Source organism: Scaptodrosophila lebanonensis, unplaced genomic scaffold, assembly GCF_003285725.1.
Source record: "Scaptodrosophila lebanonensis strain 11010-0011.00,11010-0021.00 unplaced genomic scaffold, SlebRS2 tig00001415-arrow-pilon, whole genome shotgun sequence".
In the NCBI taxonomy this organism is placed as follows: domain Eukaryota; kingdom Metazoa; phylum Arthropoda; class Insecta; order Diptera; family Drosophilidae; genus Scaptodrosophila; species Scaptodrosophila lebanonensis.
The window spans coordinates 11,089,080-11,110,559 of NW_022060742.1; the positions used below are offsets into that span (position 1 = coordinate 11,089,080).

At 37.5% G+C, this 21,480-nt stretch overlaps 1 protein-coding gene across 1 annotated transcript in view; it reads left to right on the top strand.

Moving 5' to 3' along the window:
* Positions 1-21,480, top strand: part of LOC115632575 (frizzled) — a 159,200-nt gene that overhangs the window by 136,500 nt on the left and 1,220 nt on the right. The window lies entirely within an intron of this gene.

Consider the following 21,480-nt stretch of genomic DNA (forward strand, 5'->3'; position numbering starts at 1 on the left):
TTACCAGTATGATAGTACATCTCATTGCTTATATTCTACATTAAAAAAACTAATAGAATACGTTTAACTTCAAATTAACAAATTAACAAATTTTATTCTGAAATGATTATAACAGTACTTGATTTCAAGAAGACAAACTCTTAACTATAATGCTATGCTATATTAGAATACATACTTGAATACAAAGAACAATTTTTTTTATTAGTGTATTCATCTAATGAACTTTTTATTGCCTAATAGTTTTACAGAAAATTAAATTGCATTAAATTTTTTTATATTCTTTTAGCTTAGCACCCTTTTATCCGTATATGATTTTAAATTCACACTTTATTTTAATACTGATATCTAATTATTGCCCACAACTTTTTCCGGGCTCTATTCAAGCCTTTTTATTTATTTTCCAGCTAAAAACCCCTTCGGCATACACAAAAGATAATATTCTATATCAAATTTTCAATCCCTTTATCTCATCTCAAGTGTCAGTTTTACAGACAATTTGCAACCGATCTGAAGCAAGTATCAATTTTTCTCTGTGTTTAAATTGTGTGCATCAGCACTGCATTCGTATAATGAACATAATATGGGACGAACATAAATGTGAATATTCCTGGCAACTACTACTCTGGCTTAATCAAGCAGCAAACCTGAATCAGTATGACTGTCAGTGGTCATCGTCTCTGTCATCGTCACTGTCGGCATCATCATCATCATTATACATAATTAAATTTTCCTTTTTGGAGCTCACAGACTTTGTGCCGTTTGTGAATTCTACATAATGTGGCAAGCAGCTTGGTCCGCCCACTCTGCCATTATTAATTCTGAAACGAGCCAAGTTAGCACCATGCCAACCCATTGATGGCAAACTCACTTGTTGAGCATCATCTTTATTTCCACAGTTCGACAGTCTGTAAAGCTACTTTATGGCTGCAGCTTTCCCTTGTTTCTAAACTTTTGGCTGGCAATTCTGTAAAGTGCGTTTTGATAGTTCTGATGCGTACTGGTTGCCAGAATAATGGCAGGTGCTAATGCTCAGAAATAGTTTGCTGGTATAAATCAAGGTAATGGAGCAGCAAAGTTAAGTTGTCGAACAAAGGTTAATCTGTGACTATGAACTGACTTAATTTTTGTAGGATAGATTTGCATTCGCGAACAGTGGAAAGTAGCTACAATAATGGCATAGTGAGCGAGAGACTGTTCAATTGTTAAATAATTGCATAAATATTATTATTGCTAGTCAAATTGGTGAATTATTAAAAAAGATATTTTGAAAATGTATTGATTAACAAAGTTCAGTCTGAACTCTAGAGTAATCACCTGCATAACTTTTAACAAATTTGAAGACAGCAGCTTATTTAATTATATAGTTTTTCAGGTGAGGAGTTTTCGTTATCTACTCATGTACTGGTAAAATATTGGAACTGAAACCAATTTATTTTCAAACGGAAAGTTGCAGAACTATTTTTTGTAAGGTGCCCAAAACCTTTACTCTCGGATTACAAATAATCGCACGATTTGCTCGTATTTAAAGTTCATAGAAACTTTAATTTTGTCTTGATATTGTCATACAGAATACAGAATAGTATTACCAATTAATATTAAATTACAAATAATTTGATTAAAAAAGCAATTATGGTTTTAAGTTAAATTGAAGATATATCTGATATGCTTAAAGAACCCAGGAATATTTGTCGAATAATTTGGATATCTATGTGTACCAGTGTGTGTGCCTGTTAACTGACTAAATACTACACTTTTCAAAAGTTTTCATTACGTTCAAAGTGCGTTGATACCTCAGTTATTTCTTTCGCTAACTTTTTGGCAACTTCCGCTGCTTCTTATACAACATACACAAATTATTAAGAAACATCCAACAAACTATGTGGGTATGTGTGCTGGGCATGTGTGTGGGTGTGTGTGTGTGTGTGTGTGCTTGCAACAAAAGACATCCGCTTAATTATACACACCATTAATAACTAAAACCAATTTGTATGCACATCAAGACGCAACAAACTGCACTCGAGTCGAGGCAGCGCTGGGATTGTGGGGAAGACGGGTGGGGATTCAGGAGGAGGGCGGGGGAAGGAGGAGTGGGAGAGATGACGACAGTGCAGCTCTTGGAAAACAAAAAGCGAGGATACAGTCAACCTCTCACGACACCCACACATGCACATAAATCAACGCACAAAGGCAGCCAATGTCTGGGAGAAGAAGCAGAACTACTAGCAGCAGCAACAGAGGTAGTTACTGAGATGGTAACACTGGCAGCAGTAGTGTAAAAACAAGAAGAAGAAGAAGGAGTAGTGCCAGAACAAAACGCAATTTGTGCGGAGCAGCCCATGCATTAGAATGGCCGAGGCGTGCAGAAGAGGCAACGAGCCGCGCACTTCGAAACAACAATAAGTGGCAAACAAAACCAGGGACAGCAACAATGACAACAACCGGGAAGGGAAACTTTTGCAAATAAGCAATATTGATGACTTTTACGCTCGCTAGAGGGCGCAACACAAAAGGCAACAACAACAACAACTACAACAACTGAAAGCAGGGTAGCAGACTACGCAACTAAGAAGACAAAAAGGAGCACGAAACATAAAACTAACGACCGCGGCACAGAAAGGTAAACAAAGCGAAACTACACCTCAGGTATGCTTCCAATATGCTGCATTCCCACTCGCACACACACATTCCCACACAGGACGCACATGTATGTGTGTGTGTGTGTGTGTGTGTGTGGAAGACAAAAGCTGCTTTGTTCTTAAGCGCCAGCCGAAGCCCAAGCTGAAGCTGAAGCCAAAGCTCCGGCTCAAAACCGCCAGCATGCAAAAGTTGAAAGCAAGATGAAGTGCAGTTTCCAGCTCGAACCGCTTGCACTCGGAGCTTGGATTTGGCTGCGGTTGAACTTTTTTCAGCCTTCACTTATAGTTTTTGGCTTAGTTGCCTTGTTAGTTGTTTTTGTCGCTCCTTGACTCTCCTCTCCCTTTTCTTTCTTGTGGCGCAATCATCATTAGATGGAGCCTCTTGCCTTAAGCAGCTGCCTGCTGAGCTTTTAAAGTAAAGTGCAGCTGTTATTGTTGTTGCTGTTGTTGTTGCTGTTGTTGTTGCTGTTACAGGCTACCCACAAAAATGGCGCCTCATTACAAGCATTTGGCCACAAGTGCCCATGGACAAGGACATGGACATGGAGACTCCTTCGTCCGTCTCCATCTTCGTCTTACTTTGCGTTGCTTACTTTGTAGCCTCCTTCGGCTGGTCGTTGTTTCTATTTTATTCTTTTGTGCACAGCACATTTTACACTCAAAAAACGTGTAATTAACATTTCGAGTGTTGTTTGCAGACATTTTGTTATTTTTGTTGTTTTTGTTCTTGTTGCGTTGAGTTGGCAAGTGCGAAAATGAAATAGCGGAGAAAATGTTGCCTCTGGGCACTGAAAAGTAACCAACGTGAACAAATGGCGAAAAGGAGAGAGGACGAGGATGTGAAAGGAGCTGTGCCGTCTCAGAGTTTTATTATGCACATTTATGCGCTACGTTTGTTCCACTGAGGACGGCAACTCTCGAGCCACTCGGAAACTCTTCCGCCACTTTAACGACTTCCAATTGCTTTAAAGTGTTGACCGAGCCGGCAAATTTCAAAAATATTTGTTATTCCTGCTGAATCGCATGGGCTGCGCATAATTAAAGTTTGCCTCATAATTAAAAGGTAGTTGAGAAAAAGATTAACATTTACATTTCCAAGCAAATACTTATGTGACCAAGGGAAAATAAAATGTTAAATGATTGGATACTTTATTTTGATGTTGCTAAGACAGAATTGATTTCCGGCAATCATCGTAGAAGCTTTATAGATTTTTTAAGAATTAGAACTAAATAATAATAAATAACTTTACATATGTATATCTGTCTTTAAGAGAATCAATTACTTAAATAACTCATAATACATACTACTCACGATTCCACTCCTATCTATTCTGTTGTCAATTATTTCAAAACTTGTTCATTTTGCCGAATAATATCAAAATAAGTTTAATGCATTCCAAAGAGCATCCACTCTCTAAAAATGCCACAACATTTAAAACTCATGAAACTGTAAATCTTGTTTTAATAACAAAAATCGATTAGATGCAATTGAACTTGATTTAAATGCATCATTTTTCCACCTCAGGCTTGTAAGTTTTTCGTATTACATCTTCTTCAATACCACTTATAATTTTGTTTGAAGCATTGAAGCATAAGTTTTATAGCTTCATGTGAACAATGGCATGCATATTTTGGAAGTGGGAAAAAGTTTGTTGCTCATACGCTATGTTAGCCAACAACTTTAAGTACAAAATCTATTCAATATTCTATCATATACATATATGTGTACATATGTTTAATTGTGTTGAGACACAGTCAACATATGTTTAAAGCAATTTTCCATCACAGTGATAAAGGAAGATCACGAGTCGAGTGCAGACATTACGCATACGCAGCATTGACCATTGATGTTAATGCTGCAATCAGAATTATTAAGTAGAAATTATTTTTCATTATGATAAATTATTTCAGATCTTATATTTAAATACTAACTAAGCTTCACTTCGACTTAGTGTAGAAATTCTTTTATGTATTGATGATGACTTACTGAGAAAAAGGCACTAAAATAAGCTTAAATGAAAGTCTTCGAAATATTCAATTTTTGTATGCATTTATTTCTATTTATATTGAGTCGTCTAGCCCTTAACGCTTCGTTAGATCCATTTGTGGCCCTATCGGTTCGGCTAGCTTGTAGCCCTAATACTAATCAATCCCAAGCTCACAATCAGTCGCCCAAGGCGCCCCAAACAAATCAAGTGAAGCCAACAGCTGGCGACCCTTTCAATTAAAAAAGTGCCAGCAACATGCAGCGACCAAATTGACCCTTCAATCTGTTTGTCTATCAATCAGGCAAGCAAATAGCCAACAAACCAAGAAACCAACAAACACTTGCGGTTGCAGCACGCAGCGAAGGACAGACTGACTGACTGGCCGACTGATAAAAATAGCTTACAAATTTGTTGGCGCTTGCAATTGAACCCTTTAGACCTCCCTTTTGTTTGCTGGTGAAAGCTCATTACTAATGCAGGTTGGGAGAATATTAAGCGGAGGCCATAAAACACAACAACAACAGCTTTGTAACGCTTGCCAAAAACAAGCGACAAAGTGAGGGAAAACTGTGAGCTAGAAGGGGATGTGCTCTCAGTTCCATGTTGTATTTAATTTAATTTATATTTATTTGTGTTTATGTTGCTGATGCCTTTTGTTGTTTCTGGCCATAAACTTTGATTTCTGGCAGAAGAAAAACGAAGAAAAAATCAAATTATGACCATCTAAATGCTAAACAAATGTTGCCTTACCAACTTTTAATTGAATGTACACAGTATGCTGTGGCTAAGTGGGAGAGTGTACGGAAATATTAATAAATTTTCCATAGATTTTCTGTGTGGAAAGTTTGCGGCACTTGGCGCCGTTTGTTGCCTACATGAGGAAAGTAAACCGCAACTTTTCTAATTTATTTTTGCTATGCTCATGGGTTTGTGCTTGTATGGGTATATGTGTTAGTACACATTATATAATACTTTATATTTTTCTTTTGCCTGCCGCCTTGCGCTTTTCTTGCCCCTCCGCACACAAAAAGAAATTTTCGCCTTTTGTTCTAAGCAACTCACCGAGTACGTTGTTACTGAGGCGGCATATGTAAGCAAAACTCTGGGCAGGAAAACTCAAAGAAAAGTTTTCACTCACCCCTCCACACAGGCACACACACACCCACACACACATATGCGCTCAAACAAACATGCAACACTAGGGAACTGGCTGCGTGCTTTCTTGGCTTATGAGATTGGGGGCGGAAGGAGAGAGGGAAAGGCAACAACTCCCGAGAGCCACGCGGCAGTTGTTGACTCCTGTGGATAGCTCGTCGACTTGGCTGTTGAGTTATTTGTTGTGCGCGGCATTTGTGTTGCATAGTTTTAGGCGTCACACGGTGACATTTCATAAGCACCGCCATAAACTGCATTGTGGGAAGGCTTAAGGGACCTTTCAAGTCATGCCATCAAGCTTCATGTTCATACCAATGCGCTATTTCGCATGAGTTTTTGCCTTCTTCATAGCTTTTTTTTAGCCATTTTAATCTATCCATTAAATATAGGTGGACCTACTAGACAAAATATTGAAAATTTGAACTATAAGTGAATATTATTTATTACTTTGAAATGCAATATAAATACATACTGTCAAACAGAATGTATTTTGTTCAAGTTTTTTTTATCAATTTTAGAAAAGTAACTTTTCAGTCACCGTTTTTCATTAGCGAGTCCTCTTATGGTTTTTTTGTTTAATCTACCTAATTTTAGAAAATTATTATTATTAAATTATTGCTTACTTATGCTTGGGCTAATTGTAAATAAACAAGTCCAGTGTCAATTCTAAATTGGTCGTTTCTTTTGTGGGATGGATTGTGTTCAACATGGATGCCAATATAAATTTATATCAAGACTTATTCATCGATTTCTTATTATACATATACCTTTAAAAAAAGAGCGGAAACCCAAACCTTCGAATGTCTACAATGTCCTTATTTATATAAATTCAAGCATAGGGCACTCATTTCAAAGTGTTCCTTGAATGCAAATAATTAAGTGGCTCTCCGTTTTTCCATCCCATTTCTCGGGTTATCTTCAACACACTAATATACAAAAGTTGCATAAAATTCCAGAGATTTCACCACTTCTCTCTATTTCTTGGATAACGCGGGTCCTGTGCGCCCAACCTATTTATCATAGGTTAACATATCTAGTTCATCAACTGTCACGCATTCTTAAGTTGCTGCCTTCTCCGCAAAATGCCTCGCAGCTTTTAAAACAGCGCTTCAAAATCTCATGACAACCGTCATTTAACTTTTACAACATGTCTGCCGTCCTTTAGATCATGACAGCCCGCCCAAAAATAATTTCATTAAATTAACTTTGCTGTAATGAACATTTTTGCTTTTTATTTTTACGAGTATGCCACCAAGCGGAGGTTCGTGTAGGCATGCCCCAAAAGTAGAGCCGCATAATTGAGCTTCGGCTAAAGAGCAAGCGACAAGGAATGGGCACAAAAAGTGGATAGCGAGTTGCTTGGGTTAAGTGGGATGGTGGTTGGGTGGCTGAAGCGCCACCAACGAAACCGCAGACACGTGCAACAATACGTAAAAAGATTTATTTTTTATTTTATCCGTTTGTGGCGGCTGCCCCAGCTGAGACTTACGGCTAAAAAATTAAAATGCCTGCCATTTGAGCCGAACTGGAGCAGCAGTGGCTGCCGAAAGGGGTTAATCGTCGCTCTAAAAACGTTCCCAAAAAAGAAATAAGATATAATATTTAATATGAGAAATTTAAATACTTTTGATGTTTGTTACGAAATGTTTCTAGAGTACGAGCTAAGAAGAGCTTTTGCGAAACAAGCTTGATTACTGAATGCAGTAAGTCTTGGAATAATAATATTAATAATAATATAGTTAATAAATTAAGTAATTGATTAAAAGAAACTAGTGTCAGTTGAATTAGAAAAGGGAGATTAAGTGAATAATAATCTGAAAATATTCCAAAATAGAATACAATTAGATTAAAAGCTTACAAAGCTGCAGCTGGTGATTACAAAATATGGCTTTCCTTTTCTTGCTAAAACAAATATATCACCAAGTAATTGATAATACATACATATTGCGTATTGTCTTTATTATTATTACCATTATCATATTTATTATCGAAACATGCTAAGGCTTCCTGGACCCGGTTGTTTATTTTTCGAAACCACTTTCCTGACAGTTGGCAGATTTATGTAATTTCCTTTTTGGTTCACGTATTTCCCTCAGAGCTGCACGTGTCTTTACACGCATATTCCTTGAGTGGTGCTCCCTCCTATTTGAAAAATCCCCAATGATCTTTTTTTTATTTATAGGCCAGCGCATACACTGCGTCCCCAATGCCAACTTAACCGCAAGCACGTATAATCCAAAGCCCTCTTCAACCAAAATAAAAAAGGAGAGAGCAAAAAATTCCCATTTCCATTTGCAAGCAAACGCTCTGCAATTTCATAAATTTTAATCCTTTTTTATTGCCAGAGCGGCGAGCCAAGTGGCAAAAGGTGCGCGTCTCGTTCGCCACCGAAATGAAAAGTGAAATTTTCAAAACTCATTTCCGTCGCTCGGTTGGTTGTCTCGTCTTGTCTTGGCTTGGCTTGGCTTTGCTTTGCCAATCTGGAGCGGAGCGGGGTGGAGGTGGGGGTTGTGGCAGGCACACTCGCACACATTCATGGACATGCCTTGAAATATAATGAATAGCTGTACTTAAGCCCTAACAACTGACATAAAACTAACCAGCGAGAGCAGTTCTCGTGTAGGGGTGTAAAGGGTGTGAGTGTGTGGGATGTAGCCATGGGTTAAGTGTCTTGAGGAGGACGGGAGCGAGGTGACAACAATTGCATGAATGCAAAAGTAAGTGTGCTTGCTGCAGCACGAATTACTTTGGCACCTCACCTCATGTGTGCGAAAGGAACAGCAACACAGAGAGAGAGGGAGAGCCTGCCACACTTAATGTCAAGTATACGCCACGTTGACTGCCTGCGGTTACTAGTTGGAAGCGTTCTGTGTGTTAGTTGAGCTGCCTGCGACATAATTCAAATAGCAGCGAGTGTGTATACACTACATATTTAAATATGCGCACAACTGTCAACAAAATATGCAAGCGAAAAAAAGGGAATATAGGGAAACACAGAGCGATGCGTGCTGCGCTGAAAAGAGTGCCAGGCAACAGCCTGCCTTGTCCTGACCTGATGCGCGTAATTTATGCATGTCTAAGCATGCTCGCGTATTGTGGGTGTGTGCCTGGCTGTTGAAATCACATGGCAACAGGCTTTGGCTTTCTACTGCCATACAAAACGGGTCCTCTCGTTGACTGGCAGCAGTAGAAATAGCACTGAGGGTTCTGCTATTTGAAAGGAGCAAAGAAAACTGTTTAGCTAACTAGAATTGGCCCTCGTAATGCTCCTCTTAAGAATACTTCCGCTATGAAGACATACATATCACACTTTTTGAAAAAAAGGCCCAGTAAATTGATTTATTTTATTTTATCAAATAAAATTTATTCAATTATAATTATTATTGGATATGGATGGTTCTTTAACGTTGAGCTAAAGCCCAGAATAATTTTTAGTCTCTGAGCTTCTCTTATTTCATTTATATTAAGAGCAAACGAGAATATGTCCTTTGTAGGTATTGCTATTTTTCAATGTGTAGAAAGACAGATTACAAAATTAATGAAATGTTTCATAAGAAATCCTTGTACATTTTTCGCTTAGACAAATCTGTTCATGCCCCATCCGGAAGTTATGAGAACAAGTCAAAAATTGAAACTACCATTTTGGAACTACAGGGGTGTTCAAAAGCCGCTAACAATTAAAGTGAAATTTGAATTCAATTTCAATTTTGAACCACCAAACCCGACCGTTTAATGTTTAAAGTGATGGTGGGTGTCTTTTCGATTTCTGTATATTTGTTCTCTTCTACATTCCAATTGATAGTTTTTTTTTAAATTACTTAACATTACTGTACATCAATAATTGATTTTTTAGTGTTAAAGCTTAGCGTAGTGACATTTGCACTGTGGGCAACAGTTGCTCGTTAGACACAATTCAGTTGGGCCACAAAATATACTATAACTGCCACATCTACGTACTATACAAGTATATAGCCTCTACACACAGCTTGGCTCACGTGCCATGGAGAACGCATCTTTGCATGCACTTAACACTATTTATGCTGTCCCTCCCTCTCCCCCTCTAACCCGCTACCCATCCCTCCCGGTCTAGCCCTCAGCGTGACTCTGACGAGTCCCACAGTTTCAAAGTTCCACATAGTTGTAGTTGAACTTTGGCAGCTATTTACAAGTGCGTCCTTGTTTCACATGCAAATTGAAATTGTTTGCGTTGACTGTCTGTGCCGCAGTCCTCTCCTCTCCGGCTGTCGGGCCACGCATTTGTGCCGCATTTGTTGCTGTTGTTGTTGGTGTTGCCATTTCAATTGTTGCTGTTCGTGTTGCTGTTGCTGCTGCTGCTGCTGCCCTCTCTGCTACATACATATTCCCGTTGTTATTGTTTTTGTTATTGTCGACACGTAATATAAATTCTCAACAAATTTTAGGCATGTAGCTTGCCTCTGTCTGGTCTGTCCTGTCGGCCTGCCTGCCTGCCTGCCTGTCTGCCTGCGCCTGTTTAATTTTCAAATATTTGCACCAAATAATCGTAACGCGTCGACAACACACAACTCGAATACACAACAACAGCAGTCGCTATCAACACCCGCTCTATTATACCGTTGTGTCGCTCCAGTTCGATTTCATGAACTAGATCGTTCGGCCTATTTAGCTCTTTTATATATTTTTGAACCTGGCAACACTTATTTGTTGCATCGTTCAGTGTGTTTGAAACTTTCAAAGAAATTTCTCTGCTATTTAAGCTCAGCGCATTATGATAATCTTAAATCACTCGTAAATCAATAAGAGCTATGTATTTCCTTTTTCATGTGGAACCTGCATCAAAGGGTGTATTTTGTATCATTTCCGAAACTAATTGTGACTTGCAAGAAGTCACTCTCTAGAATTATCCGTCTTACAACCTTTTTAAAAAAAAAATGTTTATAAATAAATAACATACTTATTATTATAAGTCGTCTCTTAATATTTGGAGGGTAATACATAGATTTGTACGGAACGGTTGTCAGAGAAGCTCAACGAATTTATTAAGCCATCAATGAAAAATGTATATATAGATCTATTGTGCTCTTCAGTTTAGTCATTGTAATTATCTATGCCAGTACGAGCATTTCGCTGCATCATTTTTTCCTGAGCTTTTATAAAGTTAAGAAATACATTTAGAATCTGTTTTTATCGTTTAATAAATAAATAAAAGTCTCAATTTCTTTAATAAGTACCAAACAAAATACACGCTCAAACGAACTCAAAAAATATACTATAAAGCTTATATAAAAGTTCCGATTCAAGTGCACTTTTAGGAGGTTTGATTCAATTTTGAAAAATGTCTAAAACCGTATCATTCTTATATAATCACGCAACAATATTAAGTTTTAGGTAATAAAGGCCTTAGTATTAATGTCATTCCTTATTCCTCGAATAATTAGACTATATAGTACTTGTCTTTCAATCGTGGATTTCTTTAACTATACAAATAACCCTGCTACGGCAAGGCAACCAGTTGGCATCTCTACATTTGAGCTGACTTTTTTGTTGCCATATCGACACAACTGCTGTCAACGCGACGCCATATCCCCTTCCTTTTGCTCCGGAAACTACTGTCGAACACTTGAAAATGGCAACCACTGTTGAATAGCCTCGAGCGGCCGCCAAACACATATTTTTACTAAATAAAATGTGCCACAAATGACATTTAATTGTTTATACTTTTTATTTTGTACATTTCTGCTGCTCTGCTGTATGGCTCAAATGAAAATGGCCCTGAGGCCATCTTTGGGGAGCGAGGGGCAGTGGACAGGGGGGCAGGGGCAGTGGGGCCTTGTCTGCTAATGACACTTGTCGCGTGTTTGCGCAAATGTTGAACGTGTAACACGCAGATTTGTGCTGTAGTTGTTGTTGTTATTGTTGTTGTTGCCGTTGCATGTTGTTATGGCTGTGTGTTTCCTTTTTTCATCTTTTCGCTGCAACATGCTGCACATTTCCATATTTAATTGCACATCTTGATAAGCGTCGCAGTTGCCCGTCGGCTGCCGACCGTTTGTTGACATTTTCAATGTGAAATTATGCGAGTGTTGTTGTTTTTGTTGTTGTTGTTGCTGGTTAAGCTACTACTGATGTTGTTGTTGCTGCTGCTGCTGCTGCTCTTGTTATTGTACATTACATTTTTGCCTTTATTATTCATTAGCTGTTGCTGTTGTTGTTGTTGTTGACCCCGATCTTTATGTGCGCTCTTTTACGAGTAATGTTTCGTGCTGCTTTTAGACGTAATTCTCTTAGCCTTTCAGTTTCTTTCTTCATTAATGTTATTGTTGGCATTTATGCAACAGGTTGTTGACCTGCTTTGCTATTGTGTTTTTGGCCAAACAGTTGGATAATGGATAACAGCGTAATAACGAGAAGATTAATGAATCAAAACTCAAAATTTGAGACAATAACTGGCGGTTCAGAGAACGGTATTAAGTTCAACCTACAAGCCAGATGTAATCGTGAATAATGAGATAATTCTTGCTCTGTACTATATAATCAAGCATTGAATTATACAGTTTCAAGATTCTAATTAGACTTGTATTCATACAAAAACCTAAACTTGCTCAAACTTCATTTTCAATAGTCAACATCAAACATATACTTACTTTAAAGTTCACAAATACCGAGGGTTTTGATTAACTATATTGTATTTAAGATTTCTCTACAATCAACCACATAGTGTATGAAATATTTAGGTACAGTCCTCCAAACCTGGTTTCCCTCCATTAGTCTATTTAAAAAATTCTCAAAATACTTTTTAAGTATCAGTGAAAATATAGTCTATAAGTTTTATTAAAATAAATTGATATTAACACAGTTGTTGTACTTGGGTGTAGAAAATTTGCAATCTGAATCAAATCAGAGGTGTGGAAAATAAAAAATTCTTTAAGAAACACAGCGCCAGGACTTCTTATATCAATAGCTAATTTTATCATATTAATTAATTACGATAACATTAAAAAGCATCCCCCCTCCACACGTCTCATACGAAGCACTTAATCAGAGCAGCTATTAGCATCAATTGTTAAAATAATTACGGCCTATGTCTCATAGAGATAGACACTATTGGAAAGAATTTAAGAACCGAAATCGGTCATTACTCAGTCACTATTCAATAAGGGTAAAAATTGGTGTGAAACATTTGAAGTGGACAGAAGTAATGATAAACAAATCCAGTGTTGGGGGCGGCCTCAAAAAGATAACTATCGGTTGTTAAACAATTTCTATTCACATAAGTAAATAAACAATGAAGTATAAAGAACTAATCAAAACACTTTCACTTGAAATGAACATTTTTTCTTTATATCAGTCGCATATATCAGTCCAGTACTACAAGTATTACCTTAATTGTCACAACATCCTCATCATGTCACATAAAAGCCAACCCCGAACACGTAATTACACGAGAGTTATCTTTGTCCTAAGATCAGATTTAAGCATCAGAGTGACACAATCGCTCCAGCACCAGGTACGTGGACACTTAAAAGCGAATTCCGAGAAGGGCTCATAAATTGCATAATGAGTTTGACACGCGTGCCTTTATTCTTTGACCTGAAGCTACCTCTCGGCTGCTCCACTTCTGATGCCTTCGGCGTTCCTATCAGTGACACTTTTTATGGCCACGCTGTCAAAATGTTTATCTAACACTCGAACTCGAACAAGCGTCATAAAAATGATAAAAGGCATTACGGCAAGTACACAAATATCAGGAAAAAGTACATACATACTTATATACGGGTATGTACGAGTGAAGGGAGAATTCTATATATACTTGTATGGGAGACAGTTGAGTTACAGTCATAAACCAGCGTCCCTCTATCAGCAATCGTTACAATTTTCAACAGCTTTTCACTGTAGTTTTTCAATGGAAACAGGGATAGGGACAGGAACAGTGCCAGGGCCAGGGACATAAGCAGCTTGACAATTGTTTTATAATTATTCTATTATGCTGCTGGCTCGATAGCAGGAGCGAGTGGAACTACTGAGGGACAAAGGCACATAGAAAATAAAAGGAAAATTGCTTAATTTATGTGTCATTTATCTAAATGGAGCAGTGCGGAGCAAACGAAACAAAAAGCAGTCCACATCCAAGCAGGCAAGCAGACAACTTCAGCTTTTCATGTCTGTCGCGCGGTCTGTTCATATTATTTTTATAAAGCTACGCGCAGCAGCGACTGCGATAAGCGCCTGACAGGCGAGCGAACGAACGAACGAACGAACTGAGAGATACACAGATACAAATACACACACACACACACACACACATTCTCCGATACAGAAACAAAGCGACATAAGCGACTTGTGCTGCCTTTGCACAGCCAGCAAGTAATTAAAATGTTTGACGTTGCTGGGCAGCAAGGGGCGCGCTCAGCCAGTGAAGTGGTGAAGGGGGAGGGGGAGGGGAGGGGGCGTGGCAGGGGCGGCTGACTAGCTAACTGGCTGACTGGCTGATTGTAGGATGTGGGGTTAAGGCTGCAACGAGACAATAATCGTGGCGACATTTTCAAGCGAGAAACAACACGAGTAACATGCGATTAGATTCAAATGATGGCTGACAGTTTCGTCAGCACTCATGTAAGTTGCATAGATAAAGATACAAAGATACATTTATCTCACACCCGTGCGATGTCGCTACGCAGGTGCACCCCGTTGTGCAGGTGAAAGATTGCACAGCCAAGGGACAAAAAAGAACGGATTAATATATCCAACAACGACAAGGGAATTAAGAGCATCCAGTCAAAGGAAAGCTAATCCAACTGTAAAATGCAACCAGGATGAATGGAAAAGATGTCACTTTTTCAATTCAAAATGTAGAACGATTGTCTGTTCGATATAGATTCATAATGGGGTAACAACTTTTGATGACACGCTCCCGTTTTCGAATTCGATTTAATTGGTTAAGATCGATTTGAATTTGAATTTTATACGTGCATGAGACAAAGCCTATATTAAGTTAAAATGAAGTCATGTTTGGACAAATTATATCGACAATTGAAATAGAAATATTGCAAAATAGTGCGAAGAAAGGTGTATACGCATTTCTATTATCTAGAAAGTCAATATTATATCATGATTGAAAAACAGGTGGCTTATGTTCTTGTAAATTTTTTAAATTTATTTATTATTTATTTATTATTTTTAATCAAATACTGCTTTTCAAAATCACAGAAGTAATGGCAAAAAGAAGATAGGAACCACAAAAGGCTATCAAACTGCTTTTCAAACTGCAGAACTCTTTTTCTCCTAATTATTAAATTCAAAATATGGTAAAATATTAAAAAGTTATGTTTCGAATCACTAAATAAATTTTTATAATTGCTTGTTATAGACTTATAAGCAGCTCGTCGAATTAGGTCACATTATTGAAGCAAACACAGTATTAATTAAAAGGGACCCTATAGATAATTAAATTTTAACAAGTATCTTACGACTTATGACTCTTCATCGAACATACTACATAGGTCTACAAAGTTTGGTAGTGACTAAAATAAGGGAAATTTGTAAGCGACATCAACTGTAGTATTCTTCAAAATTTTAAATCGAAGCCTCTTTCGCAGAAACCTCTTTTTGAATTTCAAATAAATTTGTGAGCTTAAACAATAAAAATAATTTGCTTTGAGCCTGACACCCATACAATAACTAATTGTTCAGCTTTTATTCAAACTATTTACACCTCTGTCAAAGCCAACAATCAGCAGCCGTATCTCTAACAATACAACGAACTTATTGTGCAAACATATGAACTGCTCCCTTGTTTATTGGATAAAGCCATCCCTTTGTTCGCTCTCGACTCTGTAATTTCAGCACCAAAGCATTTCTCATCATTGCCGTTGTGGAGCATTCCAACACCAGAAAATACCAACACTACGGCTATTTGCAGAGCAGATTATCACCTTGAAAGGTGTAGCGGCAGACATGCATACCAAACTATATGTCGAACCCGAGCCAATGAGAGAAAAAAGAGCATCAGAGCAATCCAACCACATCGAAACTTGTTCGCCACCAAACTACAACGATTTTTGCCAAACAATTTTCGCTGCTTCTTCACTTTTGCTGCTGCTCAACACTTTGATATAGGGCCACAAAAAATACAAAAAATAATAATAAAAATAAATAAAATGGAAAGAAAAAGTGTGCAACTCTTTTTGGTTTAGTCTTATTTTTCTTTAGTTCTTGTTTTTTTGTGGAGCAACGAGTAGTATGTATAATCAAATGCAATGCCATGACTAAAAATGGAATTCTGCTGTCTGCACTTCATCAACATGCGGCCCAAGACAGCAGCAAAGGATGCCACCGATGGCTGAGATGGCAACGACAGTCCCTGCCACTGACTGACAGCACGAAAAAGTCAACTCAACTCGACTCACTGCTCTCGACTCGACTGGAGTCGACTCGACACGACTCGGCTTCCTTTGGTTTGGCTTGGCTTGGTTTGGCTTGGCTTAGCCTGGGCTGGCTTGGCTTGCGTTCGCTGCAGTTCGCATTGCAACACGCATTCCTCATGCCACACAAAACAATTGACATGCATTGTTGTTGCAGTAGCAGCAACAGCAGCAGCAGCAGAAGTGGCAGCTTCCAAAGCCACAGAATTGTCACAGCAGCAGCCCCAGGCACAGTGTTAACTTTCAAGAGAGTGGGCGAATGAAAAACAATTAATTATTTAAGACCCCATGCTTTTGATTAGACAAAAAAAAAATGAAAAGTAACTGAAACAAGATTAACCTTAATGGCATTCCTATTAAATTAAAAAAAATTGTAATATAAATACAATTCCTTAGCTCTCCATAGCCAGACTAGAGACTAGCTTCCGTCCTATAAATGAAATACTTTTTGGCAAACAGAATTATGTTGCAAAGCTACTTTTCAATAATACAAGTACTATCGATTTCAAACAGCCTCTATAAATAATATAAATTATTTATAATATCATTACGTCTTTCTATTTATTCGCTGGCTGGAAATCTTTCATTCAGTTCATTTTTTACGGGTAAATGGAATTAATATCTTATTCTACGGCTTACATCGTACGACAAGCTTCTTACAAGCTATCTATAAAAAGATTAACTTCTACGACAAAGATTCATATTCAGGTGGGATAGAAACTCTTTGCACTTCATCCAAAATTCTTTAAAGACTAAATGCTTGCTTTGCTGCTATACAATTAACTCTTCACTTTCCCGATATTAACAGAAAATACTTTACTTCACGAGAAGAAACATTTATGTCAGTTGTTTGTTCAAGCTTTTCAAAAGTTATTTTTCCAAAAATATGTTTGTTTTAAAAGCAAAAAGAAAATCTATTTGAAAAAAGCACAACTTTCAAACAACATTTCTTACCTTTTAAAAACACAAGTTACTTTAAAAAAAACACCGAATTGAACGAACTTTTTGAATAAATAAAAATGTAATTTAATGAATAAATCATCACACTGTGCGCCTGCCTCACTCCCCTCAGTCGTCACTCAGTTGCTGGCAAGTTCGTTCTGTACGTTTGTCAACCAACTGTACTCGTTTTGCAAATGAAATTTCCAAAATGGCCAACAAAGGCAAACCAGTTTGCATTGCGATAAAAAGGATGTGTAAGTAGAACTGGTTCCTCTGCCTGCCCGGCTGCATGTTGTCTTTGTAGCAAATTGTCTTTGTAGCTGCCTGCAACAGCAACTGCAACTGCTCTTCATTTATCAATAGAGCCCGCAAAGCCGCAACTCCACAGCCTCCTGCAGTCGGTTTCTTTGCGCGGCAACTTCTGCCATCGTTTTTGAATTACAATGCGTTTCGTTTCGTTTCATCTCGTTCTGCAGCCATTGATGTTATTTCTTCTCCTCCTTATTCCATCTGTTTCTATATATGTATATTTTTTGTTTTTTTTTCCCTCCTTTGCAACAAATTAAGATCAATATCTGGCTGGAGCGGCATCAGGCAGGTGGCAGCATTCGCTTTGCTCGCTGCTGCTTACCATGTACTCGTAACTGGCAGATTTATTCTCAGTTTTTCAGTTTTCATAGCGGAAATCACTTGAGCCCGGTACGTGGGACGCTCTCAGTGGCTAATGTTCATGTTCCTGGCTGACTATTCTAATGTCAAGACGAGGAGCTTCCACAGTTCCAGCGCTGCCTAACTGCCTTCCCACCTGCCTAGCTCTGTAATTTATTGAATTCGTTTAGCTGCAGTTTCTAGCCATTTATAAATTTGTGGCGCTTCATCTTGTGGCGCTGCTCATGGTGTGAATTAATTTCCAGTTGTGCTCAACATCAAAGGCGGCCAATTAGCCCACATAAAACATCCTTAGGTAGCTAATGATGGCTCATGGAAATTGTACTGTAAATTTATAGATCAGGCTTATAAGTTCACTTGCATTAACAAGCCGTTATGCAGTTAACAATCGACGATATGTCTCTCTACACAAATCTCTAGACACTTTTTCATTTGAGTGTACCAGCTCGGCAAAGAGAATCGTTTTGGTTCACTTTAATAATAATACTTTTAAATTTGTAATCTTCTGACTTTGTTAGTAGTTTTTGTTAAATTTGTATCCTTTTTTTGTGTCCAAATCTCCCTACAGCTAGCTTTGCTTGCCAACATTTATTCTTCAATCTGCATATTACATACCACTACATAATTTGTTCTTCTTTCTTAGAACTTTATACTCATATTCTTAAAAGTAAGTCTGTATCAATCTTAGAATGTCCAACAACTAAATGTATGAAGAACACAAGAAACAATACTCCAAATCGAGTTTAGTTCTGAAACGTTTCACAATATCTCGGCATAAATGGAATTATTTAATTCCTTGTTTCTATTATCCTACAGAATATGGCTAATTTCTGAAAGGTAACAATATTAATATTCTTCTAAATATTCCACTTTAATATTATGCGTTTATATAGTATTTATTTCACATTCTGAATCGTGAAATTCAAAGAGTTTTTTCACCAAAGCAGCACTGTATAATTAATCAACAGTATAGATCTTCGGAGACCAGTTCTTTACAAATATTCCAAAAGAGTTGGATAGTTTTTAAATACCAAATTAGCTAAATCTTATTTAAGACCTAGATCTAGAAAATAACTCATTATTTACTCAAAAAAACAATCTGTTTTAAGTCTGGTTATTAACTGGTAAGGAAAAGTTTCAGAGCCTCAAGCATATCCCTTGACTCCTTGACACTTTTTTGGTTGGACAGGCAAATAATATGCATTAAAATTTGTTGTATCTACTTCTTAAGTAATAAAAATATGGCGTTTCTATGCAAATAAAACCCATAAGAATTATATAGAATATTCAAAAGCTAGTTTCGTCGGGATGTTATGTCAAAAGCCTAACCATAGCCTCTGTCCCTTATCAAACTTCTATAGGCGGCATCATAATAAATATTATATCGACGCATTGGAGTGAAAATTTCCCATGCCTTCAACGAAAGCAAGAGTTGACCACAGATTGAAGGCTGAACAAAAAAAATAGGAGGTGGGCAGACATTTTAATTAAAAGCATGTATTTACAAGTCAACGAGGTGTAAATCGTTAGTGGCAACCAACAGGCACCCAGTCTGACAACAACAACAACAACAACATTAACACTAACAACAAAATCGTGATCCACTTGAATGGTGTGGAGCAGGGGGAGTGTGGAGTGGGAGGGGGGGAGGGTGTGAAATAAAACTCAAGTGAAAACTAAATTAACATGTCATAAAAGCCGCAAATAAAATTGAATAAAAAGCAAGAGCTAATCGATAATTTATGAGCGGAAATATGGCGCGCCAATAAGTCATGAATATGAACACACATGGAGCTTACACACACACACACATATATATAATATATATGTATATATAGCCGTACATGAATCAATATGGAGTGGGGATTGAAGCGAGCGATGCCGATGTTGGGGTTGTTAACATGTTTATAAATAGCAAATAGTGCTAATGAGCTGGGCAGGCAACTCGAAGTGCATTAAAGGCAGGGCCCCTCTGCTCTTCAGCTCGTCCACTCGTCAGTCCGTCAGTCTGTCAGTCTGTCAGTTTGTCAGTTTGCCAGTGTGGTGCAGCAACGATAAGAGCAACCACAACTTCTGTGCCCCTGATCCTAAAAGCGAGTTGTAAATTGTTTAAACAAGCTGCGGCGCATAGACTTTGAACTTTTTCACAGACCACGGGCAGGGGCAGGGGCAGGCCGGATCGGACGGATCGGACAGGGACTTGGAGCCTAACCTGGAATTGTTGTTGCCATTGTCGAAGGTGTCGTTGTTAATGTTGCTGTTGTTATTGTTGTTGTTCGGCTATGGCCATGTGAATGTGAATGGTTGCTGCTGCTGCTGTTTAACAATCGCTGTGTAAATATTTATCGAAAGGTAAAAGTAAAATTAAACATTGTTTTTGCTTGGGTCTTGGTTCGTCGCCTGCCTCTCAGTTGCTCGCTTGTGTTGCATCTGAGAGTTGAGGGAGATGTTATGTTTATGTTTATATCGTTATGAGCTGCAACAACAACAATTGCCAGAGTGAAATGTTCTCCCTGGCATTAGACACAAGTTGATGGAAATAGAAATGAAATGATTTCGAGGTTTAAGCCTGAAAGTTTTACTTTAAATTGGAAAACAAGTTAACTCGTACTGCTGTTTTCTTTTCATTTATCGTTTCTCATTGGTTGTGTGGTTAGGCAAATAAAAGCCAACACTTAAAACTTAGCTAGTGCTAAATAATTATACAAAGAGCGGATATTTGTTAGTGTACATAAAACAAGAGCGTTAACTAAACAAGGGCATTTAGCTCTAATTATCATTAATTAAAACAAATATACGACTTTAATTGAAATAAAGTCAACACACTTCTGAAGAGCTAAACATTTTTGTTTCAACTATATTCTTTATTCAATTAGAAACACTTAAGAAAAATATGAAATACGAGAAAAATCAATCCTTTTGTCACTTTAGATCAAAAAGTCGTGCCAGCCAGACTCTTTAATTCGTTATAGTTTGCCGATTTTGACAGTGCTCTAAAAATATATTCATAACCACATCGTGAAACTTAAACTTAAACTGTGTTTTTAATTTGTATGGATTTCCGGCTTAAGCAACTTGAAAGTTGGCCTTAAAGCTTAAAAATTAAGTACTACTTTGCTTAATATATGGAGCTGGATTTATCCATTTTACTAATAAGATATTTGAAATTATTTATCCCTATACTTGACGCTAAATCAATTTAAGCTTATTTGTATGATTTTTGAATGCGGTTTTCAAGAAGCCTATCAAACAAATTAATAAATGTAAATGGTAATCCTGCCTTTCTGTTGTTTAAGTCAGCCTACCAAGAATAATTCTTGCACCAATCAGTACATTGAAGCTAAATAAAATAAAAAGTCTACGAGTATATTAAGTTTGTAGTAAAGTTGCTCTGCATATAGGTCAAGTTTGGTTTTCCTACCATGTATGGTTTAAAAGCTCTCGGTACTCATCCAGACGGATGAACAGATTCGTAACGTCATGATGTTTACATGTGTATCGCTGGAAGATATAAGATAAAACATTTCTCCATCTGATTGTTAGATATATTTAACAGGAAAGAAATAACATTTAAAGCTGAAATAATAAAAACAAAAATAGTGGAAAAATGAACTAATTTACTTAATAAATAAAATGAATGTTACAACAAAATAAACAACAAAACAATCTAAGCATTTTCTAAGCATATGG